We start from the raw sequence: 25,379 nt of genomic DNA on the forward strand, positions 1-25,379 counted from the left end.
CATTCAAAGATGAAGATTTGGCTTTGATGCTGTTGGGGTCACTTCCTGAGGAGTTTGAGTTCCTAGAAACTACTCTACTTCATGGCAGGAGTGATATATCTCTGAGCGAAGTCTGTGCGGCCTTATACAGTTATGAACAGAGAAAGAATGACAAACAGAAAAACTCAATCAGAGATACAGAAGCTTTAGTAGCCCGAGGTCGTTCATACACTCGGAAGAAAACTCAAAAGGGGAGATCAAAGTCAAAGTCCAGACTCGGGAAAGATGAATGTGCTTTTTGTCATGAGAAAGGCCACTGGAAGAAAAATTGTCCAAAGCTGAAGAATAAGGGAAAAGCTGCTGTAGATGCTTGTGTTGCTAAGCATGATACTAGTGACTCTGAACTATCACTGGTTGCATCATCATCGTCGTTCCATTCAGATGAGTGGATATTGGATTCGGGTTGTACCTATCATATGTCCCCTAACCGGGAGTGGTTCTCTGATTTAGTAGAACTAAATGGAGGAGTTGTTTATATGGGCAATGACAATGCCTATAAAACTGTTGGGATAGGTTCAATCCAATTAAAGAATCAAGATGGATCAACCAGAGTTCTGACTGATGTTCGGTACGTGCCCAGTTTGAAGAAAAATCTCATCTCATTGGGAGCCTTGGAATCCAATGGTTCAGTTGTTACTATGAGAGATGGGATTTTGAAAGTGACATCTGGCGCACTTGTGATATTGAAGGGCATCAGGAAAAATAACTTGTATTACTACCAAGGTAGTACAGTTATTGGAGCAATCGCTGCAGCTTCCGGTAACAAAGACTTGGACTCAATGCAGTTGTGGCATATGAAGTTGGGACATGTCAGCGAAAAATCCTTGCAAATTCTGGCAAAGCAAGGATTGTTGAAAGGTGCAAAGGCTTGCAAATTAAAATTTTGTGAGCACTGTGTTCTGGGAAAGCAAAAGAGAGTGAAATTTGGCACTGCTATCCATAATACAAAAGGTATTTTGGAATATATTCACTCAGATGTGTGGGGGCCTTCCAAAACACCTTCGTTGGGAGGAAAACACTACTTTGTTACTTTTGTTGATGACTTTTCCAGAAGAGTTTGGGTGTATACCATGAAAACTAAAGATGAAGTGCTTGGAGTTTTTCTTAAATGGAAAACTATGATCGAAAACCAGACTGGCAAGAAAATCAAGCGGCTTAGGACGGACAATGGAGGGGAATATAAAAGTGATCCGTTCTTCGATTTGTGCCAAGAGTATGGTATTGTTCGACACTTCACAGTTAGGGATACACCACAGCAGAATGGATTGGCAGAGCGTATGAATCGAACATTGCTGGAGAAAGTTCGATGTATGTTGTCCAATGCTGGGTTGGGCAAGCAATTTTGGGCTGAGGCTGTGACATACGCTGGCCATCTTGTTAATCGTTTACCATCATCTGCATTAGAAAGAAAAACTCCTATGGAGGTATGGTCTGGAAAACCGGCTACAGATTATGATTCCTTACATGTGTTTGGATCCACTGCATATTACCATGTGAATGAGTCAAAGTTAGATCCCAGGGCAAAGAAAGCTCTCTTTATGGGAATCACTTCTGGAGTGAAGGGATTTCGTCTTTGGTGCTTAAGCACAAAGAAAATGATCTGTAGCAGAGATGTTACCTGTGATGAATCTGCCACATTGAAAAAGGTAGCAGATAAAGATATTCAGACGAGCAATACTCCACAGCAGGTGGAGTGTACTCCAAAACAGGTGGAGTTTGAGCAGATGGGGATTTGCCCAGTTAATAAGTCTAATTCTCCAGTCACAATGGAGGAATTAGAGGTTGAAGAGGTTCTGACCCAAGAACCACTAAGTACACCAGAACTAGTTGCAGTTGCAAGGCCACGGAGAGAAATTCGTAAACCTACTCGATTTACTGATATGGTGGCCTACGCCCTTCCCGTTGTTGATGATATTCCTATCACTTATCAAGAAGCAATGCAAAGCTTAGAAAGTGATAAATGGAAAAGCGCCATGGATGAAGAAATGCAGTCTCTCCGAAAGAACAATACTTGGGAGTTGGCGTAATTACCGAAAGGTAAAAGGGCAATTGGATGCAAGTGGGTATTCGCAAAGAAAGATGGATCTCCTAGCAAGAAGGATATTTGCTACAAGGCAAGATTGGTAGCTAAAGGCTACGCTCAGAAGGAGGGAATTGACTACAATGATGTATTTTCCCCTGTTGTGAAGCATTCCTCCATTAGAATTTTGTTGGCCTTGGTAGCACAGTTGAATTTGGAGCTAGCGCAACTTGATGTTAAGACGGCTTTCTTGCATGGTGAGTTAGAAGAGGAGATCTATATGACTCAGCCCGAAGGATACACAGATGCTGGTGGTAGAAATTGGGTTTGTAAGCTGAACAAATCGCTATATGGATTGAAGCAATCCCCAAGGCAGTGGTACAAGCGATTTGATAGCTTTATGAGAAGGCAGAAGTACACAAGAAGCAAATATGACAATTGTGTATATTTGCAGAAGCTGCATGACAGATCTTTCATTTATCTACTCTTGTATGTTGATGATATGTTAATCGCTTCGAAGAGCCAAAATGAGATAGATAAGCTGAAGGCTCAGTTGAATCAAGAGTTCGAGATGAAAGATCTAGGTGAGGCCAAGAAGATTCTCGGCATGGAGATAAGTAGAGATAGACCGAGAGGCAAGCTCTGTTTAAATCAGAAGCAATATCTGAAAAAGGTATTACAATGTTTTGGTGTAAATGAAAACACAAAACATGTAAGTACCCCACTTGCTTCTCATTTGAAACTTAGTGCTCAATTATCTCCGAAGACTGAAGATGAAAGAGAATATATGGCGAAAGTCCCATATGCTAATGCAGTTGGGAGTTTGATGTATGCGATGGTGTGTACGAGGCCTGACATTTCACAAGCTGTTGGAGTTGTGAGCAGGTATATGCATGATCCTAGAAAAGGACATTGGCAAGCTGTGAAATGGATTCTACGGTATCTTCGAAAAACCGTAGATGTTGGTTTAATTTTTGAACAGGATGAAGCACTTGGTCAGTTTGTAGTTGGATATGTTGATTCCGACTTTGCTGGTGATTTAGATAAACGTCGTTCAACTACGGGGTATCTGTTTACTTTTGCGAAAGCCCCAGTGAGTTGGAAGTCTACCTTACAGTCTACAGTAGCTGTGTCTACTATAGAGGCAGAGTATATGGCAATTACAGAAGCTGTTAAGGAGGCTATTTGGCTTAATGGATTATTGAAAGACTTGGGAGTTGTTCAAAGTCACATTAGTCTATATTGTGACAGTCAGAGTGCTATTCATTTAGCGAAAAATCAAGTCTATCATTCAAGAACCAAGCATATCGACGTAAGATATCACTTTGTGCGGGAAGTGTTTGAAAAAGGAAAAATTCTACTTCAGAAGATTCCGACAGCAGATAATCCCGCAGATATGATGACCAAAGTGGTAACAACAATCAAGTTTAATCATTGTTTGAACTTGATTAACATCCTGAGAATTTGAGCACCTACAGGTGTATGGCGCTCGAGAGCGCATTTAGAGGCACTACAAAAGATAACTTTATCGAATTTGGGGAGTTGAAGGAAGTGTGTGAAGATGTGATTATCCTAATCAAATCTTCAAGGTGGAGATTGTTGAAAGGTCAACAAAGGTAGGAAGCAACTTGTTAAAAAGGTTGAGCAAGTTGCACCGAATGTTGAAAAGTTGAATAGGATAATTGCAATTTTGGTCCCTAATTTTTTAGGCCATTTGCAAGTTAGTCCCTGAACTTCAACTATAAATAGGCCTTTTCATTTTTCATTTCAACCATCCCAACCAATCTTTTTCTCTTAGTTTTCTCTCTTCTCCCATTTGAGAATTCTTAAGGAATTCTATTTGTTTGTAATATTTTGGAGATAGTAAAGTTATCATCTGGTGTTAGTGCCCGAGGACGTAGGTATAATTTACCGAACCTCATTAAATCTCTTGTGTTCTTTCTTGTCCTATTTTTCTTTCAATATTTGAGGGTATAATAGTAGTATTTAATTGTGCTATTAAATTACTATAGAAGGGATATTCTGTCTAAGGAAAGACTTGGTATTTAAGAGATCCATGTGATCCACCTCTCTTCCCTGGGAATTGAACTTTGTGTGATTTTTTAGTACAATAATTTACACGCTTCCGACCCTATTGGAACAACAAAAAGAACACTAGAATCCTTTGAAGGGAAAGAATGTTAAAATCAACTTTGATGCTGCATTTGGTAAACAAAATAAAAAGTCATGTACAGGAATCGTCATCAGAAATTCTTTTGGTAATATTTTAAAAGTAAAAGCTTACAATAACGAGCATATACCGACGACGTTTACAGCAGAGGCACTCGCATTTGTCTAGGCGGTTAGATTCGAAGCAGAGTCAGGCTTTTTAAGAGTTGAAGTTGATGGCGACGTGTTAGCTATTATTAAAAAAATACTAAGTGAGGAAGAGGATAGATATGAAATCAGGGTTTATATTTTAGATGCTAAAAGATTAAGAAGCAACTTTGTTAGTTGTAGATTTAAGCATGCAAGGAGACAAACAAACAAAGTGGCTCATATACTTGCAAAAGAAGGTTTGATCGAGAGCGAGAATACTTATTTGGCTTCTGGTCTTTTTAGTTCGATAGTTAGGGCCGTCAAGGTTGACATACAAGGTGGAAGAGGAGGAAGTTGAAGGGATTATGTAAAATCTAAGGAACTTTACAAATTTGAATACAAGGAAACAATAGATTTGAGGGGTTGAAGAAAGAGTATTTCTATTTTTTAAGAGAAGAAAATGATAGGAAAATGGAAAGGCATTTGAGATCCAAAGTTTCTTTAGTAAAAGAGTAACTAAAATAGCGAGTAAAATCGCTCATTTCAGAGATGCCTTGGATCAATTGAGAGTTTTGACGTGGTTGACAGTTATCTTTCAGAGCTTGAAGAGACAAATTGTTGAAGAAGAAGAGGGATCGTCAGAAATGGAAACTGGCTACGGGGTAGTTTCTTTAGGGTTTTGTTTTGAAATGAGTATTTTTTAAAGTTTGGGCTCGTTTAAGCTTTAGAATTGTAGGACGGATTGGGTTTTTAATGGGCCTTTGTTTCTAGTTCAGGGTTTGTTTTTACTTTATTATTTTTCTTTTTCTAATTTGAATAAAATTATAGGCCAAGTTTTATCATATATATATATCTTCTACTTTGTCTTCTAATTGAATTTATTCGTAGATCATGACACTAAAACCAGGCCAACCAAAAGTTTTGTGTGAAAATGAATTTTATATTATTTGTAAAAATAAATTATTTATATTTATTTTAAATCTTTTATTAGATTGATGTTATGAATCAATTAAATATCAATTCAATTATGAAAATATTAAATTTGTATTTCATATAAAAATCAAATTATATTTTTTATTAAGGTGTATTGATCTTTTTATTTAATAATTTTATAAAAAATTGGTTATAAAACATGAAAAATAATTAATTTTATTTTTGTAACCAGTATATAAAAAGAAAGTGGTGGGATTTGATTTGAGGTCAAAGAAAGTGAGAGGTTAAAGTGAGCATCGTTGTCGAGAGTAATTTGTCCTAAACGACGACGTCGCATTCAACTTCCCGAATCTATCAACCCTCAATGTCGCTGTCAATGGTTGTGCCTTCTTCTACGCCACTCACCCCTCAAAGTTGACCGTTAATTATATATATATATTCTCTTTTTTGGTTATTCTTTTCGAAAAATTAAATATAATTTAATACTGTTATTTATACAACATATATTTAAATCATTGCAATATAGTCTAATATAAATAATAAATATATATTATTCTTGATATCATTTTTTTTTGGTAAAATTAATTGTGACCGCTGAATTGGAATTTATAGCGTGTGAATTGCAAAATTGATGTGATTTAAGAGGTGTAGGCTGTAATTTGGTTAGAGGAATTCTCGTAATTTCGTTTCGTGTTTAAAATAAATTATATTATTCGAAGTTATTTTAGTATTTTTTATTTAAATATAATATATATACATATAATAAAATTTGAACTCATACCAATTATATTAATAAAACTTTAAATTTATCATTCAACTAATACTTTATTTTTACTTTTTATATATTTTAATCTTATTATGCATACTTTTATATCTATAATATTATTTAAACACTTAATTGAGTTGGTGTTACAAGTCAACATGGCACCAACTCCATAAGAAAAATTACCAAAATGTTTTTTCATATTTAAAATAAGTTATATCTATATTGTTATTTAAACCCCTTACTGAGTTGGTGTCACAAGTAAACCAAGCACAAACTTGATTAGGGAAACTACCAAAATATCTTTTCGTATTTAAAATAAGTTATATTATTTGATGGTATTTTAGCCTTTTTATTAATAAAAAATAAACAATATATGCATTTGGTGAAATTTGATTCTATGCCAATTGGTATATGAAAACCACAAATTTATTACTCAACCGATGCTTTATTTTAATTTTATTAATAATATTGTTGATTGAATTGGTGTCTCAAATTAACTGAACATCAACTTAGGATTGATGACAACACTATGATAAATAATTGTATTCTTTTAGTATTTTTAATTTGAGTATTTATGTGTTTTAATTTCATTTTACTCACAATTCAATATAATTTTTTATTTAAATATTATACATATTTCGTGTATTATTATTAATTAGTTTCAAACCATATGCTTCATTATTTATGATAGGTTATTTTTAAAACCACATCTATATTCTAATTAGGTGATTTCCACTTTGATACAACTTTTAGTTAATTTTAATTTTCTTTTTGGAAAACAAAAAATAAAAGAAAAATAATATATATATGTTGAATTCTCATGAAATGGGTGCATGCTTTAATCCTTCTTTTATCCTCTACCTCCCAAAATAAAATTCTTAATCAGGCAAGTCTAATGAGGTTTAAAGTCAATTAGTACTTAATATTGAATTTAAATAAATAAATTAGCTTATTATCAAAATCAGTAAATAAATAAATTAGGTACGTGTTGGCATTTTAATTTAAGAGTGAGAAATTAAGAAAATTAAAAAGTTTGATCCTAAATGGAATATATTGAGTGTTAAGTGCTCCATGCGTAGGGCATATCCTTCATTTCATTTTTAAATAAAAAATTAAACCCACATGGAATTTTTAATATTTAATTTTTTCATTGCTAAAAAACTAACCCATGAAATAGATGTATCTATTAAATAAACACCACCACCATCATCATCATATTTTCCCTTTTTTTTCTTTTTTCAAAATTTTACACTTTTTCAATATAAATTCTTGGAGATAGAAGACGAAAATGACGGATTTGGCCAATATTGAGATGATGATCAATGGGGTCTATGTACTTATCATAATATATATATAGAGAGAGAATTTTAGATGAACGATGCAAAATGACAAATAAGCAAAATATCATATAATTTGTTGGAATGTTGGCATTTAATTAATATATTTATTAGTATTATTTAAACATTCAAAAAAATATTAGGATTATTTAAAAATGAAATAATGTAACTTTTGATCCATAAATTCGGTAAGTAGGTCTATATTGGCCTTTGAGTTTTTTTTTAATCCACTTTGACCCTTGAGTTTAAAAACTATTATTTTTTTAAGTTTATTCCGTTGATGACCATAAAAAAAAAGGAATAGTGTAACATTTGACCCCTGAACTTGACATTTAGGTTCACTTTGGTACATTTACTTTTTTTTGTCCATTTTGATCCTTAAACTTGAAAAATCTAAAAGTTAGGTGATGTGGCACTCTAAGTTTGAAAAATAATTTTTTTAGATGATAATATAGTACAATCTCTAAGTGTCATATTCAGTATTTTAATAATTGTACCCATAATTGAATAGGTTAGACATCAGTTCTCAATTCAATCAGTTTGATTGGTTCAATCGTTAGACCAATAATAATTAAATAAATAAAATTTCTTAAAAATCTAAAAAAAGTAAAAAGAAAGATAAAACTGGTTTTACATGGCTTTTATATTTTTATGATTTTTTTAAATTACTATTGGTCCGATAGTTGAACCAATCGAACTAATTGAATCGAGAACTAGTGATCTAATCTTTTCAACCATCAGTTCGATTATTAAAATATTGAATATAACACTATGAGATTGTACTACATCATCATCTAATTTTTATTTATTTTTTATATGATGTCACATCATTAAACTTTTAGATTTATTTTTATTTATTTTTTAAGTGATGATGCGGTACAATCTCAAAGGATCAAAATGGATCTAGTTTTTAAGTTCAAAATAGACTAAAAAAAATATAAATACCAAAGTGAACATAGTTGTCAAATTTAGGGGCCAATGTAGGCCTACTTGTCAACTTTAGGGGCCAAAAGTCATATTGTCCCCTTTTTTCACAGTTATTACCAAAATGGACTTAAATGAATAATTATTTTTAAGTTCAGGAGTCAAAGTAGATAAACAAAGTTTAGGGGCCAATGTGGACTTACTTGCTAAGTTCAGAGACCAAAAATTACATCATCCCTTTAAAAATCAAATTAAATTTTAAGAATATTATATGAAAATATTTTTATAATATTTTTTATTTTTAAATATCAGGTAAATTCTTATTAACATGTTATATAAAAATGTTTAAAAATATCAACGTCATTATTGTTATGAAATAATGAAAGGAAAGAACAAAGTAAAGAGAAAATATTAATACAAAGAAGTAATCCAATAGAAGATAAACAAGAGAACTTTTTATTTCATTTATTGTGCATCTGTACAAGCCTTGTACATGCCTCTATTTATAGACCTTCTAACATAATACAACTCCTTAAGTTACAAAGAATAAATAGAGGTTTAATTACTATATAAAACGCTCATAATTCCATTGGGGGTTGCTACAATGGAGGTTACAACTTTGAGAGTTATGAACATCCATAATAAAGTAATATTTAAAACACTCCCCCTTGGATATCCATTGGAGAAAATTGTGCCTCATTAAAAACCTTTATTAGGAAAAACCCAATGGGATAAAAACCTAATAAAGGAAAAAGTGTACACAGTCTCTTATTACAAGTTGCCTCGTTAAAAACCTTTACTAGGAAAAGAATACAACGTGTTTTTAACTCCCCTTAATGGTGACATCACGTTATATCTTTGAGTCGACGCAATCCAATCTTGTTTCGTGGCCTTTCAAATGTTGAAGTTGGTAATGTCTTGGTAAAAAGATCTGCTAAATTATCACTAAAACGAATTTGTTGAACTTCTATGTCACATTTCTTCTCAAGATCAGGAGTAAAGAATAATTTTGGTGAAATATGTTTCGTTCTATCAACTTTGATATAACCACCCTTTAATTGAGCTATACATGCTGCATTATCTTCGTATAAGATAGTTGGCATATTTTCCTGTAAAGGAAATTACATATCTTCTGGATATGTTGGGTTAATAACCTTAGCCAAACACACTCTCGGCTTGCCTCATGCATTACAATTATTTCAGCATGATTTGAAGAGGCAGCAGCTAATGTTTGCTTTGTCGAACGCCATGATATGATAGTACCTCCATATGTAAATAAATATTCCGTTTGAGATCGGCCTTTATGTGGATCTGATATATCCAGTTTCAGCATAACTAAATAATAGAGATTTTAAAACATTTGAATAAAATAACCCCATATCAATGGTCCCTCTAAGATATCTAAATACATGTTTAATTCCATTCCAATGTCTACGTGTTGGAGAAGAACTAAATCTTGCTAACAAGTTTACAACAAAAGCTATATCAGGTCTTGTGTTGTTTGCAAGATACATCAATGCTCGTATGGTACTTAGATATGCACTTCATGACCAAGAAACTCTTCATCATTCTTATAAGGACGACATTGATCTTTATTCACATCTAACAATTGTACAACCATCGAGTACTCAATGTATGTGCTTTATCCATATAAAATTTATTTAAAATCTTTTTCATATAAGTTGACTTATGGACATGAATTCCATCTTTTAAATGCTCGATCTATAGGCCAAGACAAAACTTTGTTTTTCTAATATCTTTCTTCTCAAATTCTTTATTAAAATAATTTACTACAGTTTGAAGCTCTTCAGGAGTTCCAATATTATTTAGATCATTAACATAATTAGCAATTATCACAAATTTTGATTCAAACCTTTTTATAAAAACGCATGGGCAGATTGGATCATTTTTATAACATTCTTTTAACAAATATTCACTAAGACGATTGTACTACATATGTCCAGATTGTTTTAATCCATATAAACTTTTATTTAACCTGATTGAGCAATTTTCTCGGGAAACTCTATATCCTTCAGGGATTTTAAATCCTTTTGGGATTTTCATATAAATTTCAATATCAAGTGTACCATACAAATAGGTTGTAACAACATCCATTAGACGCATGTCAAGTTTTTCATATATTGCCAGACTAATAAGGTATCTAAATGTGATTGCATCCACCACAAGAGAATATGTCTCTTCATAATCAATGCCGGGCCTTTGCGAAAATTGTGATTTATATGTTACGACTTCATTTTTCTCATTTTGTTTTCGCACAAATATCCATTTATATCCTACTGGCTTTACATATTTAGGTGTTTGGACTATAGGTCTAAAAACCTCATGTTTAGAAAGTGAATTTAATTCTGCTTAAATTGCGTCTTTCCATTTTGGCCAATCTTTTCTATTTCTACATTACTCAATGGATTTAGGCTCAAGATCCTCATTTTCTTTTGTTATTTCAATAGCAACATTATAATAAAAATTGTTGTCGACAACTATATTTTTTCGGTTCTATCTTTTTCCTAAAGCAACATAACTTATTGAGATTTCTTTGTTATCACCATTTTCAGGTACCTGAACCTCTTCTGGGGTTTTTTGATTAGTTATATCTTTAGCCTCTTCTTAGGCACTTGCCTCCACAATATTATCATTTTGAATAATTGCTCCTTTCCTTTTACGAGAATTTTTATCTTTGGAACCGATTGGCCTTCCACGCTTCAGGCGTGGATTACTTTCTTTTGTACTAAAAATTTGCCGTATTGGGATATCAATTCGTATGGAGCATTTTCAACTGGTATGTAAGGTTTTGCGATCCTATTTAGGCTAGTAAATGAATCTGGCAGTTGATTGGCAGTGTTTTGCAAATTTATGATCCTTTGAACTTCTTCTTCACATTGACTTGTGCGATGATCTAATTAAGATAATGATGATTCATTCCATGTAATTTCTCTTATCAGTTGTATTTTCTCTCCCCCTAATGTTGGGAATGTTGTTTCATCAAAATGACAATCAATGAATTGTGCAGTAAATAAATCTCCAGTTAATGGTTCAATATATTTAATTATAGAATGAGATTCATAGCCAACATATATTCCCAACCTCCTTTGAGGATCCATCTTTGTGTGTTGTGATAGAGCAATTGGAACATATACTGCACATCCAAAAATTCTAAGATGGGAAATATTTGGCTCCTGACCAAAAGCCAATTGTAATGGGGAGTACTTATTATAACTTGTTGGCCTTAAGCGCACAAGTGCTACTGCATGCAAAATAACATATCCCAAGCTGTAACAGGGAGTTTTGTTCTCATAAGCAATGGTCGAGCTATTAGTTGAAGGCGTTTGATAAATAATTCAGCTAAACCATTTTGTGTATAAACATGAGCTACAGGATGTTCAACTTTTATCCCAATTGACATACAGTAATCATTAAAAGCTTGGGATGTAAACTCACCATTATTATCAAGATGAATAGTTTTGATTGCATAATCTGAAAATTGTACTCTTAATTGAATTATTTGAGCAAGTAGTCTCGCAAATGCTAGGTTGCGAGTCGATAATAAACACACATGTGACCACCTGCTAAATGCATCTATTAATACCATAAAATATCTGAATGGTCCACATGGTGGATGAATGGACCCACATTTATCACATTGATTACGTTCCAAAAATGCGGAAGATTCAATCCCAACTTTAGCTGGTGATGGTCTAATAATCAATTTTCCTTGAGAACAAGCGACACAAGATAAATCATTAAATTCAAGAATCTTTTGGTTCTATAATGGGTGTCCAATTGAATTCTCGATGATTCTTCGCATCATAATAGATCGAGATGGCCTAATCGGTCATGCCAAATAGTAAAAGTATGTGGTTCTATAAACTTCTAGTTTGCAGTAACATGTGACTCAATTGCACTAATATGTGTATAATATAAACCTGATGAAAAAGCAGGTAGCATTTCCAAAACATATTTCTTTCCACATTCAACATTTGTAATATATAAATATTCAATATTTTTCTTATTCGTAATCTCAATATGATATCCATTAAGACAAGTATCTTTAAAACTCAATAAATTTCTTTAAGACTTAGTGGAATATAAAGCATCATCAATGACAAATGTTGTACCTTTAGGTAATAATATAATAGCTCTTCCAGAGCCTTCAATAAGTTTTGAACTACCCGATATTGTATTAACATGGGCATTACTCATTGCCAAATGAGAAAAATATTTTTTATCTTTAAGTATCGTATGTGTTGTAGCACTATCTGCAAGACACACTCTCCATTGATTTTGGGTCCATCGAAATTTTGTTGAATATTCATATTCTTCATAAAAACAAAAAAAAATATAATATGGGAAACATTGCAAATGTTTATTAAATATATAAATTATTTTTTATGCAAGAAAATAAAATATACTTAAAACAATATAAAAATGTCAAAATAACATCAATTTTTCTAACGATTCTAAAAGAAATCTGCCACATTTAGGTGAGTTATATTATTAAGGTAATTAAATTTATCACCCTCTTAGGCATGGTCAGTTTTAGTATTATAGTGAATATCTTCATCTTTTGCCTCCATTTCATCATTTTGAGATATAAAATTTGTCTCTATATGCTTTCCCTTCTTTTTAATGGATGCTTGATAAAGTTTCACTAAATGCTCAGACGTACAACAGTTACATGAGCCTTCATACCACATCGGTAGCATATATTCTCAACGGTCTTTGAAGGATTATTTTGACCACTTGTCTTTCATTGCTATTCTTTTTCTGGTGGTTAGAATTATCATTGTTATGACCACCATGATAACGATTACTAATACGTCCTCGACCATGTCCCCTACTACGTCCACGACTACGACTGCAACCTCTATATTTTCTATTTTCATAATTATTGTGTACTGCTACATTCACTTCAGGGAATGGTGCAAAACCAGTGGGATGAATTCCATGATTTTTCATCAACAACTCATTATTTTGTTCAGCCACCAAAAGGCATGAAATCAATTCAGAAGACCTTTTAAATCCTTTTTCACAGTATTGCTGCTGCAGGAGCACATTAGTAGCATGAAAGGTTGAAAATGTTTTCTGTAACAAGTCCTCATCAGTTTATGTTTTCTCCACATAATTTTAGTTGAGAACTAATTTTGAAAAGTTCTGAATTGTATTCACTTACAGTATTAAAATCTTGCAACTGTAAGTGCATCCAATCATTACGAGCTTTAGGGAGTATCACCATTTTCTGATGGTCAAATCGTTCTTTCAAATTTTTCCACAACTCAATAGGGTCTTTCACAGTGAGATATTCTACTTTTAATCCTTCATGTAGATGATGACAGATGAAAATCATTGCTTTTGCCTTGTCTTGATTAGATGCTTCTTTATCTGCTAATATAGTATTTCCTTGACCTTTAGCATTTAGGTGAATTTCAGCATCTAATACCCATGACAAATAATTCTTGCCTAAGATGTCTAACGCTACAAATTCAAGTTTGGCAAGATTTGACATTATAATCACTTGAATCAAAATAAAAAAAATTAGTAAAATAATAAGTATTCTCAACCGTAAAATAATTCAATTATACATACAAAATTTGCTAAATAATAATATGTATGTTAAATATTGGCATAGAGAGGAATAGTCATAATAATAACTTAACACAAATTACATTAATTGAATTTTTTTAAAAAAAATATGTATATATAATTAGATTTTAGTTGTAAAAATAAGTTGCAAATGTTACCCAAAGCAAATATTTCATGTAGAAAATAAAATAAAATAATTATAAAAATACGTATACCGTATATAGTTTAATGGAATTTATATGGAAAATTATATAAAGTCGAAATGACGTGAACTTCACTATAAACTCGTAGAAGCTTGTGCTAATAACGTGTTATGAAATAATAAAAGGAAAGAACAAACTAAAGAGAAAATATCAATACAAAGAAGTAATACAACAGAAGATAAACAAGAGAACTTTTTATTTCATTTATTATGCATCTGTACAAGTCTTGTACATGCCTCTAATTATAGACTTTCTAGCATAATACAATCCCTTAAGTTATAAAGAATAAATAGAAGTTTAATTACTATATAAAACCCTCATAGGGAGTTGCTACAATGAAGGTTACAACTTTAAAAATTATGAACATCTATAATAAAGTAATATTTATAACAATTATAATAATATTTTATTTTTAAAAGAAAAATAAAATTTTAATCTAGTTAATGTTACCATTGACAATAAACTTGGTCAGGGCTTTTATGTTGATGTGTGTGTATGTATATATATATATATTATATATATATATTATAAATGTGTAAAAAATTATTTTTTAGAACATTGGCGAAGTAACAATGGACGAAATTTTGTTTTTAAATTCTATATAAGATTAAGAAACTACTATACATCACATTTGTTTATTTTTTATTATTTAAACATAATTACGAACAAATGTCAGATTCTCAACTTCATTTAAGAATTATCCTTATATATATAAACACTAGTATAAAACTTAGTTAAGTGTCACTTGATTCTACGATATCAACTCATTAGAACAATAACAAAAAAAAATTCTAAATTTATTTACAGTAAATTTATTAAATAAATATAAAAAATATAAATTTATAATACCTACCCCTAAGGTATTATTATTTTGTTTTAATCTGTATTACTAAAATAACCATTCACTTAAAAATTAATTTTAATTTTAAAAATATAATAGTGCGGTGAATTCTAATATTAATAACATATGAATTCAAAGTTTCAAAAAGAAAGGAGAAATAATTAAATTTAAAATAAAATAATGGAAAAAAAAACAAGAAAGGGAAAAGACTTTGTTTGTGCCAACAAAAGTGGAGCATACCACCCCATGTGTTAGCTGCTTGAAAAAAAACAATAACCAAAAAGGTGATTAAAGGAAAAAAAAATAAAGCGAAATCGAGTTGATCAAAATTCAAAAAAGCAGTATTAAAATAAACCAACGTGAAGCACCAGAATTAGAGAAAGAGCCAACAAGAAGATTCCATATTTGCTAATTTTTTTAATACAGAAATTACTTCCGTTAATATGCTAAAAAAACCTTTAAACTACTAATTTTTGTTTGAATAAGTTGTTATACTATTTTGTACTTAAATAAGCCCAAATATGTAGTTTTTACTCTTTGATTTTTATATTAGGAAAAAAGTATTTCAAATTTTAAGTTATTATCTCGAGACAATAAACTTTGACCAAGGGATGGTGAGAACAATGATTTCAATTTATTGATATTTTGAATTGTTACAACCTTTAGATTTTAAAGGTTTGCAATTACACGATGGATGACTCTAAATTCTAATAGTGACTATAAATACAATCTTGTTAACTTTGAAAGTAACGGTGTTGTTTAACTTAGATTTTTTTAATTTAATATTAATGATTTTTTATTATATATGTTATTAAGAAGAGTGAAAACCTATTTCTCATAATACTTTTTTTTAATACTTTGATACTTGATTTAATCATCGAATTTGAGCTACAAGATGTCACATTCGTTGTCGGAGAAACTACCAATGGCAAATCCAGGCGGCTGGCAGGGGCCTCGACCCTACTTAAATCAAAAAATTTTCATTTAGGCCCCTTTATAGTTTATAAAATTTTAAATTAGTAAATGTAAAATTAGACTTTGGTCCCCCAAAAATGGTAAAAAAATTATTTAATCCTTTAAAAATTATAAAGATATAGGCTATTAAAATGGTAAAATTGCATTTTTACTATCGTAAAAATATACAATTTAATTCTGTCCCTTAAATTTTTTTTTCTATCTTTGCCCCTGACAACTACGATAAATTATATTTAATTTAATATCATTAATCATTCAAATTCAAGTAACACATACTTATAATACGATATGTAATCATTTTCGGGTCTTATACGAGCTTACAAAAGCTCTTTTGTTAACCCAAGATTGAAGTAGGATCAAATTGTAAAGATTGCAAAGTTCCGAGTTGACATCACGACTTCAGGGGTTCCTTGTCACAATGCAACTCATTGGCTAGGTCTCGTCACGATGTTGAGAATACATTATCGCGACGTTGAGTGTTCGTCGTCACGACATGTAACATCCCGAATCCGGGCTTAGTCGGAACAGTGGTTTTGAGATCACAAATTTGAAGTAGAAATCATTATTTTATGATTATTATGAGGTCTATGATATGATTTCACGCTTGTGTGAAAATTTTATGAAGAAATTTTATGAGTAAAATGTCCAATTTGACTTTAAGGTCTAAATTGAATAAATTGCAAAGCATGTGTTTCTAGAAGCTTTTAGTATGAAATAGCTTTGGATTATTAATTAGAGGTCCTTAAATAGCAATTTTCCCAATTTCTATTTTTATGGACAAAAATGGGCATGCATGGATAAAATTTGAAAGTTTAGTGAAAAGGGCATTTTGGTCATTTGGTTAATAAAATAATAAAAAGGGAAAAATCAAACAAAATTTGCTCAACTTCTCCATGCCATAACCGAAATTCTCAAGCTCTCCATAGCTAGGGTTTTTCAACTTTTCAAGCTTGAAAGTAAGTCAGTCCTAGCCCCGTTTTTAATGTTCTTTGCATTTTTGAGATCCTTAAAGCATGATTTAGCCATTTCTACCCTTTATTTGAACTAGTGTTTATGTTAAAAAATTTACCCATGTGTGTCATGCATGTATTTTGATGATTAATGGAGGAATATGGAAGTTTGGTGTTAAATGAATATATTTTTCTAAGTGATTTTTCATGAAAACACCTAAAAGGACTTATTTGTAAAACATGTAAAAATAGGTGTTAAAAATGTGATTTGATGAAAAATGTGGGTTGTTATAAGAGGGAATATGAATCAGCTAGGCTTGGGTAACAAAGAAATTGGACACATTTCATTTTACAAGCTTAAGGAGAAAACTGTAAATATGTGAAAGTTTAGGGGTAAAATTATAATTTTTCCAAAGTATGATTTATGGACTGATTTGGATATTGTGATAATTAAATAAGTGAAATTTGCTATTATAGATCAAGAAAAACAGAGTCCGGGCCTAGACCGGGGAAAATGCAAGATCTTGGACTAAATCAAACTAATCGTCCATATTTTGTATTGAGGTAAGTTTGCATGTACTTGATATAACATTTTATTATACATTTAACACTTAATGTTGCATGAATTGTTTATTGTCTTCGTGAGTATTATTGATGTTGTCCGACAAAGATTTGATGAGATAAAAGCCGGTTGAACCTTAGGAATACTAAGGCATACATATCATGACATTTGGGTTGATGAGATCTCGTATATGACCATATCTGGGATATGGCATTGGCATCGATATATGATCCCATATAAGGCCATGTTTGGGACATGGCATTGGCATCGATATGAGTACATCGTGTAAGAGCATAGCTGGGCTATCGACTTTGATATGTGTGATCCCATATAATACCATGTCTAGGACATGGCATTGGCATCGATATGTGGTCCCATGTAAGACCATATCGGGGATATGGCGTTGGAACCCTACTAAGTGAATATGATTCCCTAAGTATCCCTTAGTATTCCAAGTGGTTCAATGGGTAGTCTAAGGACTTGTCAAAGAAATGACGAGGTATGATTATGTTGAGAGAGTACAGGTATGTACGCCAAGTTCGTAGTTATTGAGATTACGAAATGATAGAACTTTGGTAAGATAGGAATGAAGGAATTATGATCTTGAATTCTATTGAACATTATGTAAATTGAATGAGATAGGATATGACTACAGTGATTATTGAAAAAGAGAGGAATCAAATTATGTTATATGTGTGTATGAAAATGCCTATTTTTATTGCGTATTATTTACATGCAAGCTTACTAAGCTTTATGCTTACTCCTTCTCTTTTCCATTTTCTTAGAGTATCGCCAAGCTAGCTCGGGGATCAAAGGATGTCGGAGGCTCACTCACACTATCAATTGGACTTTTGGGTATAGTTAGTCGCATTACTTTGAGTATGGCATGTATAGGAACTTGGTCATTTTGTTATATGTCATATTTGTTTAGCCAATGTGTTGGCTTTTGATGGTGTTATGATTCATTTTGTATAAGGCCATGAGATATGGCTCACAATGATTATTGGGTTGTAAACCTATTCATCTATACATGTATGTGTAACACCCCTAACCCAAATCCGATGCCAGAATAGAGTTACGAGGCATTACTGAATAACACATCCCATTCACATACATTTATACATTCATTATCAAAAACCATTCGCAAACATTCACATTGTCCCTTATAAGGTTCTACAAGACCTTAAAATATGCTTAAGAGTGGTTTGGGACTAAATCGATCGCATATAAAAATTTCATAACATTTAGAAAAATTTTACATTCATAGGTCACACGCCCGTATTAGCAGGCCGTATGCCTCACACGGCTACCAGACACGCCCGTGTCTTAGGCCGTGTTAAAATAGAGCATACATACTGACTTGCACCACACGGCTGGAGACACACCCGTGTGCCTTGGCTGCGGGAAAATTAGAGGGGTTACTGACTTGGGTCACACGGCCAACCACACGCCCATATGTCTAAGCTGTGCTCAAGATTGACTTAAATTCGTAGGGCTACCCCAGGGGACACACGGCTGTGTAACTTAGCCATGTGTCGCACATAGCCAAGATACACATCCGTGTCTCTGCCCGTGTGGACAAAAATAGGCCATTTGAAAAGCCAATTCGCCACCCTTAGCAACCAAATTGGTACCATTTCAACACATATAACAACCAAAACATGCTAATCCAAACACATAACAAGTTATCTATCATCAACCAATTCAACTACTAAGTTCCATATACAATTATACCAAATCCATCATAATTTTCCATTCCCCAAACATTGATAACTAACCAAATCACCATCCATTTAATTATATCCACAACTATAGCAAATATATCAAAACAAGCCAACATATAAGACATTATAAGCATCAAATAAATCACTTAGCAAGCACATAACTTAAGCCAATTTAAATGGCTAAAACATACCTACGTTTACATCATTAACAAGCCAAAATCACATGGTTAACATCATATCTCAAAACATACCAAAATGACACTAGCCTATACATGCCATATACCATATAAACAAGCTTCAAAAGTACCAACAAGTAGATCGATAGTGTAATGACGTTTCTTGATGATCCCCGAATCTAAACTAGCTTCGATGATCTATAAAACATAGACAAATATCACACAGTAAGCTTCATAGCTTAGTAAGTTCGTATCAAATATACTCAACAGTTCATATAATACAAAACATCAATTAATAAACAGTTATTAGTTTTTATATCATTATTCAATTCTAATCCACCACTTTTAACATGTATATACAAATTCATCAAGCTTTATACACATAGTATCAACTACCACATAGGTATTGTACATACTTGAACTTTCCCGTATTTATTTATTTCATTCTCACCTCTTTGTTCAATATATTAATTCGTTCGGATGTCTTTCAATGCTCTAAGAATTTGCACACTTAGTACATTAGTTATTAGCCGAAGCTATAACAATCTCACACACTTAGTGCCATCACATTAAACCGAAGCTATCTCGGTATCGCACATTTAGTGCCTCATATAGCCGGAGCTATTCCAATTCGCACACTAAGTGCTATTTATAGCTGAAGCTATTTTGAAACGCATACTAAGTGCCAAACATAGTCAATTTATCGTCGTATGCAATTGTAATCACATATATACAATATATGTATTATTAAAGCATTCAAAACATAATTGTAACTTCATTTATCACCTACGAACTTACCTCGTACTCGGAATTGATGAATCAGATCAATTACTCAATAACCTTCGATTTTCCTCGATATAAATCTGACTTCTTTCTTTCTTGACCTTATTGCTTGAATATCCTTGGCCGAATGAAGAACCCTAATTTTTCTTGTTCTTCCTTTAAAATTTGGCTAACAAGAAGAATATGAAGCCTAATTTTCATTTTTGTTTTATTAATAAAACATTTAATAACTAAATACCAATTTTAACCTTAATGAATATTAATAATAACACTAAATGCCATGCCATTATCATCCATTAACTATCAAATGGTTTAATATCATCATAAGGACCCTTGGTTTTGTAAGCCATGGCAATTAAGCACTCTTAACATATAGCATGCTACTTTTGCATTTTACGCGATTAAGTCTTTTTTTCTCAAATTAACCACTTAAACGATAAAATTAATACACCAAACTTTCACACATATCTAATCTCATGCCATAAACACAACGTCGGATTTGTGATTTTGAAACCACTATTCTGATTTAGTTGAAAACAGGTTGTTACAGTATGTGTCAATTCCATTATGATATGGCTATTGGTTGTTGATGGTTGAATGATTAGGACTACTACGTGTGTGTTGGTAGAATGGGGTTCGACATGATATGAAGTCTTAATTTAGTATAATGGGACGAGAAGTTGTCATGCTTGAGCTAGGTTTATGAATGTTTAACTACCTTTGGAACCATGAATGTGTTGTGCAAATAAGGGTGGCAATTGGCTTGGAAATTAGCCTTAAATTTGTCCACATGGGTAGACACACGTGCGTGTGTCTAGACCGTGTGTGACACACGGTTTGCCCCAAGGGTGTGTGTTCTAGCCGTGTGTCCCCTGTACCCTAATTAATGTTAAATAGAATGCCTAGTAGTACACAGACGAGAAAAGACACGGCCGTGTGTCTCAGCCGTGTAGAGGACACGACCTTAGAACATGGGCATATGCCTAGGCTGTGCGAAGTCTGCACTTAATTTTGGGAATTTAATTTGCCACACGGCCTAAGAACACGGACGTGTGACTTGGCCGTATGACTTTATTTGTATGATGATGTCATAGTTAGAGAGTTACACGGGCTCAGTACACAAGCGTGTTCTAAGCCACACAGGCGTGTGTAGCCACACGGCCTATACACACGGGCGTGTGACTCTCCAAAACAAGAAAATTTTCTAAGTGTCGAAAAGATTCTGAAAGTTCTCTGATTAGTCCCGAACCGCTTCCGATGCATGTTTTGGCCCTCGTAGGCCCTTATAAGGGACAATTTGCTTGAAATTGAAAAGTTTTAAATTTGAATAAAATTTTATGGCCCGGCTTTGTGTGAATGTTTATGTTTTAGTCTGATAACGCCTCGAGCCCTGTCTCAACATCGAATACGGGTAGGGGGTGTTACACGACGGGACTGATTGTTATCCAAAAAAACCAAATGGTACAAACTATAAAATACCTGAACAAAGTTTAAACATCACAATTTTCAGCCATTACCATGATAAACAAATTTCATACATGCCAAAATACACCAAAATCATGATTCAAGCTAATATTAACCAACCAATTACCCGAACGACCATTTGTGATACAAAACCAACTCAACACTAGGTACATGCCATATACTAAGAAAAGGAGAACTATACAAACAATGTTGAGTCGGGGATCACTTCCTGGATACTGGACTTGTAACACCCTATACCCTTCCTAGTTGCCAAGCCCAAATACGAGATGTCACACCAACGTCTCATGTTGCATACATCAAGTAAAAAACTCATTCTAAATAAAACTTCCATCATTTTATTATTCGTGAAGGTTTTAAGCCACTCAAACGTGATAGTTATCATTGTTTCATTCAAATCTTACAATAATTAGTCTTATAAACATTTTAAAACATGCATAAGGACCATTTAGTAAAATTTCAAGAACATGTCCGTAGGTATCAATACTGACATTAGGTAATTGATACCACCTGGAAAAACGATACCAAACTTGCATTCTGTTTCTTGATTAAAAATCCAAAGTCCTGTAATAAAATATTGATTTTTAAAACCTGATTATCGATACCTCTTCTCCAGACCTAAAAAATGCAACATACATATACAATTAATCCATTCCATTTGAGTTCCTAAACATCATACATCAATTACTTCAACAAATAATATTTCAACAACCTAATTAGCAGTTCAATATCATAGAATCATGTTCGAGCAAGTAACGTCAATCCATCCTCATGTTCATGAACCCCAAGTATAACAATAACATGTAATCTTTATAAACCAAACCAAAAACCAGCAAAATGTCTAGAAGTTAACATGGCTATAAACAAGTCTACCACATTGCCTTTTTGCCCAAAATATAAATAAATAAAGAACACCTACGCAATAACATAAAACTAGCTTGGATCACCTCTTGGAAAACCACACCGCTCACACCGGTACACAACTAATCTGGAATAGGTAAAAAGGGGAGTAGGTGAGCTTAACAAGCTCAGAGAATGATTAGAATAACCAAATCGCAAGCGTGTCATCATGCATCCACAAAAATATATATATATAAGCACGATTACTGAAGTCTTATGTCTAGTGTCATATAGTAACTATACATGCATTATCTATTAGTTCTATAGCATGGCATTTAAATACCCATACCAACATATATCATGAAATACATATTCATTCAATCATATATCACAGTTTACACAAGTCACATAAAACGATAAATTGGAACTTGAGGTATGAAACATAAAGTGAGCTCTGTAATCACTCATTGGATACACGGATCTCCAACACACCACATAGACTCATAGAGTCAAACATGTCTCAAAAGTTAGCATATAGCTAACATTCTCCTTATTTCCCCTCACATGTCCTATTGAATAGAGCTTAGGTCACATTCCCTTATCTTCTAACATGTCCCAGGGCCTCAACGCCCAAAATCACTACACATATAAGTGAGTACTCACAATCCTATTGCATGCCAACTATATCTAATGGTTTCAAAATCATAAGGCCAAAATATTTGAAATCAAACACATAACACTTACCGATTATCCGTCTACTATCAATGTATGTTAGCATCTTTTGTAAAACACTATCACTTTCATATAACGTATATATTTCATGTATAAATTTGCACTTTTCACAACAGTCACCACATCCACATGTCACATATTTGAGCTTCTCATCACTATGCACAATTTCATAATCATATAAGCACATAACCAAAAAATAAATATAGATACAAGAAAACTTACACTTGAAATTTAGAATAGGGGTTTAGGCTATTACTAAATTCCCAAATAACACATTACTCGTGTCTACGAGTAGCGATTCCAAACACTCACCCCTATGCTTTCGTCGAGAAGTCGAAAGCTCAAACTAGCTCTTCCTTTAACTTGTAGAAGGCTCCAATAAATCTGAGGGTTTACACACAACAATTATATAATATTCACAACTAGATAGTAACCAAGGACTCACTTAAACCAACTAAAACATCAACCTGTCCTAAGTTTTCATGTAACATAACAAATCTAGAATGCTCATAACTCATTCTACACTTAACCTTTTTGTCTAAAACGAATTCCATTCATCTAATTAGTCTTCTACGCCTAACACTCATCCTTTAAACCACTTAAACTATGCAATTCATGGTATGAAAATTTTTTGACATCTTTTTGGAAATTTTCACAAAATTCATTAAAATGTAAGAAATCATTAACGAAACTTCAAGGTAAGTTTAGAAACCTTCTAATCATGAAAAATTAATTTGAAAAACACTTTGAAACCAAGCTTTTACTCAATTAATGTCCCAATTTTCGATTTTTACTAAAAACTTGTGATTCAATGGCTAATTCTTCCATTTTTAAGGACTAGATGTCATGAATAACTCATAAGAATTATAAACATTACATTTGATGGAAGATTAATTGAGTTTTAATGCAAATCCAAAAAACTAACATTTGGAGAAGATGAAATCTATGGATTTTTTTAATGTTTTTCTTGGAGTTTTAGGAATGTTTAATGCTCGAGAATGATAGGAAATCGAAGTATTATGGTTTGGGAATAAAAAATCAAATGGAATGGTGAGGGAAAAGCAAGGGACGACAACTTTAAAGAGAAGGGAAGAAATTATCATGAAATATGCTAGGAGTGGGGGTTTATTAGGTTCAATTTTAAAAATTGGTGAAACTGTAACAAACAATGCTCACAGTTTTGACTTTGTTACAAATCAGTTTTCCAAAAGACATTTTTAAAAAAATTGTGTTTTAACAGCTAAGATGTCATGGTCTAATATAATTTCGATTTACCATGCTATTAAATTCAGAGCACTTTAAGACTAAAATTCGCAACCCCTAAACCTGTTAGGCCCTATTTTGAGGTGTTACAGGAATCACTTCTCGTAATCTCAAGGTTCAACTAAACCTACACACGAAGAAAAAAATCGTACACTGAGTGAGAAAGCTTAGAGGTATTTCCATGGTTCAAGTCAATATAAAACAAGTTTAAACATAATACTTATTCAATTCATATTGTCATCTATAGGCACATATAATTAATTTCATAACAACAATTCAACCATTTTCGAGCTTATTGGCTCATCATTGCACAATTGGCCCCTAGGGCTCGTTTTTGACTCATTTCCGGTAATGTTTTAGATGTTGTCGTATATCACATAAAAATACATTCCATTTCATATACTATATAAATAAACTTAGAACAGATACATAGATTTGACACCCTGGGTTGCCTGACAAGGATGACTTTGAACATGTATATACCACATCAGGTTGCCGGACAATGATGATTTTCAGAATTTGATTATTCTGTCATCCCGAGTTGCTCGAAAATGATAATCCTATATGTACATTCTACCACCCCGGGTTTCCCTACAATGATGGTTTTCAACCAATATCCTGACCTTATGCATACCAACTATATCCAAACCAGTTCGAATAGCTAATAGAGTAACTAATTTTCCAATTTTTTTTATATAATTCAATTCATATTCCAACATTCCAAATTCATCAATAATTCACCATTTTAACTCATCAACATGTTTCAACACAATTTTATATCAATTATCATATATCAATTAAATCATACTAGTTTCATTTTATTCAATTTAGTCCTTATCTTGGTCTTCAATCTCAATCATATCAATTCAATTCAAATAATAATTGTAAACTAACCTCAATACATTATAATGCAAGTATCACACATATGCAATA

The sequence above is a fragment of the Gossypium hirsutum genome, chromosome A10 (assembly GCF_007990345.1).
Source record: "Gossypium hirsutum isolate 1008001.06 chromosome A10, Gossypium_hirsutum_v2.1, whole genome shotgun sequence".
Classification (NCBI taxonomy): Eukaryota; Viridiplantae; Streptophyta; class Magnoliopsida; order Malvales; family Malvaceae; genus Gossypium; species Gossypium hirsutum.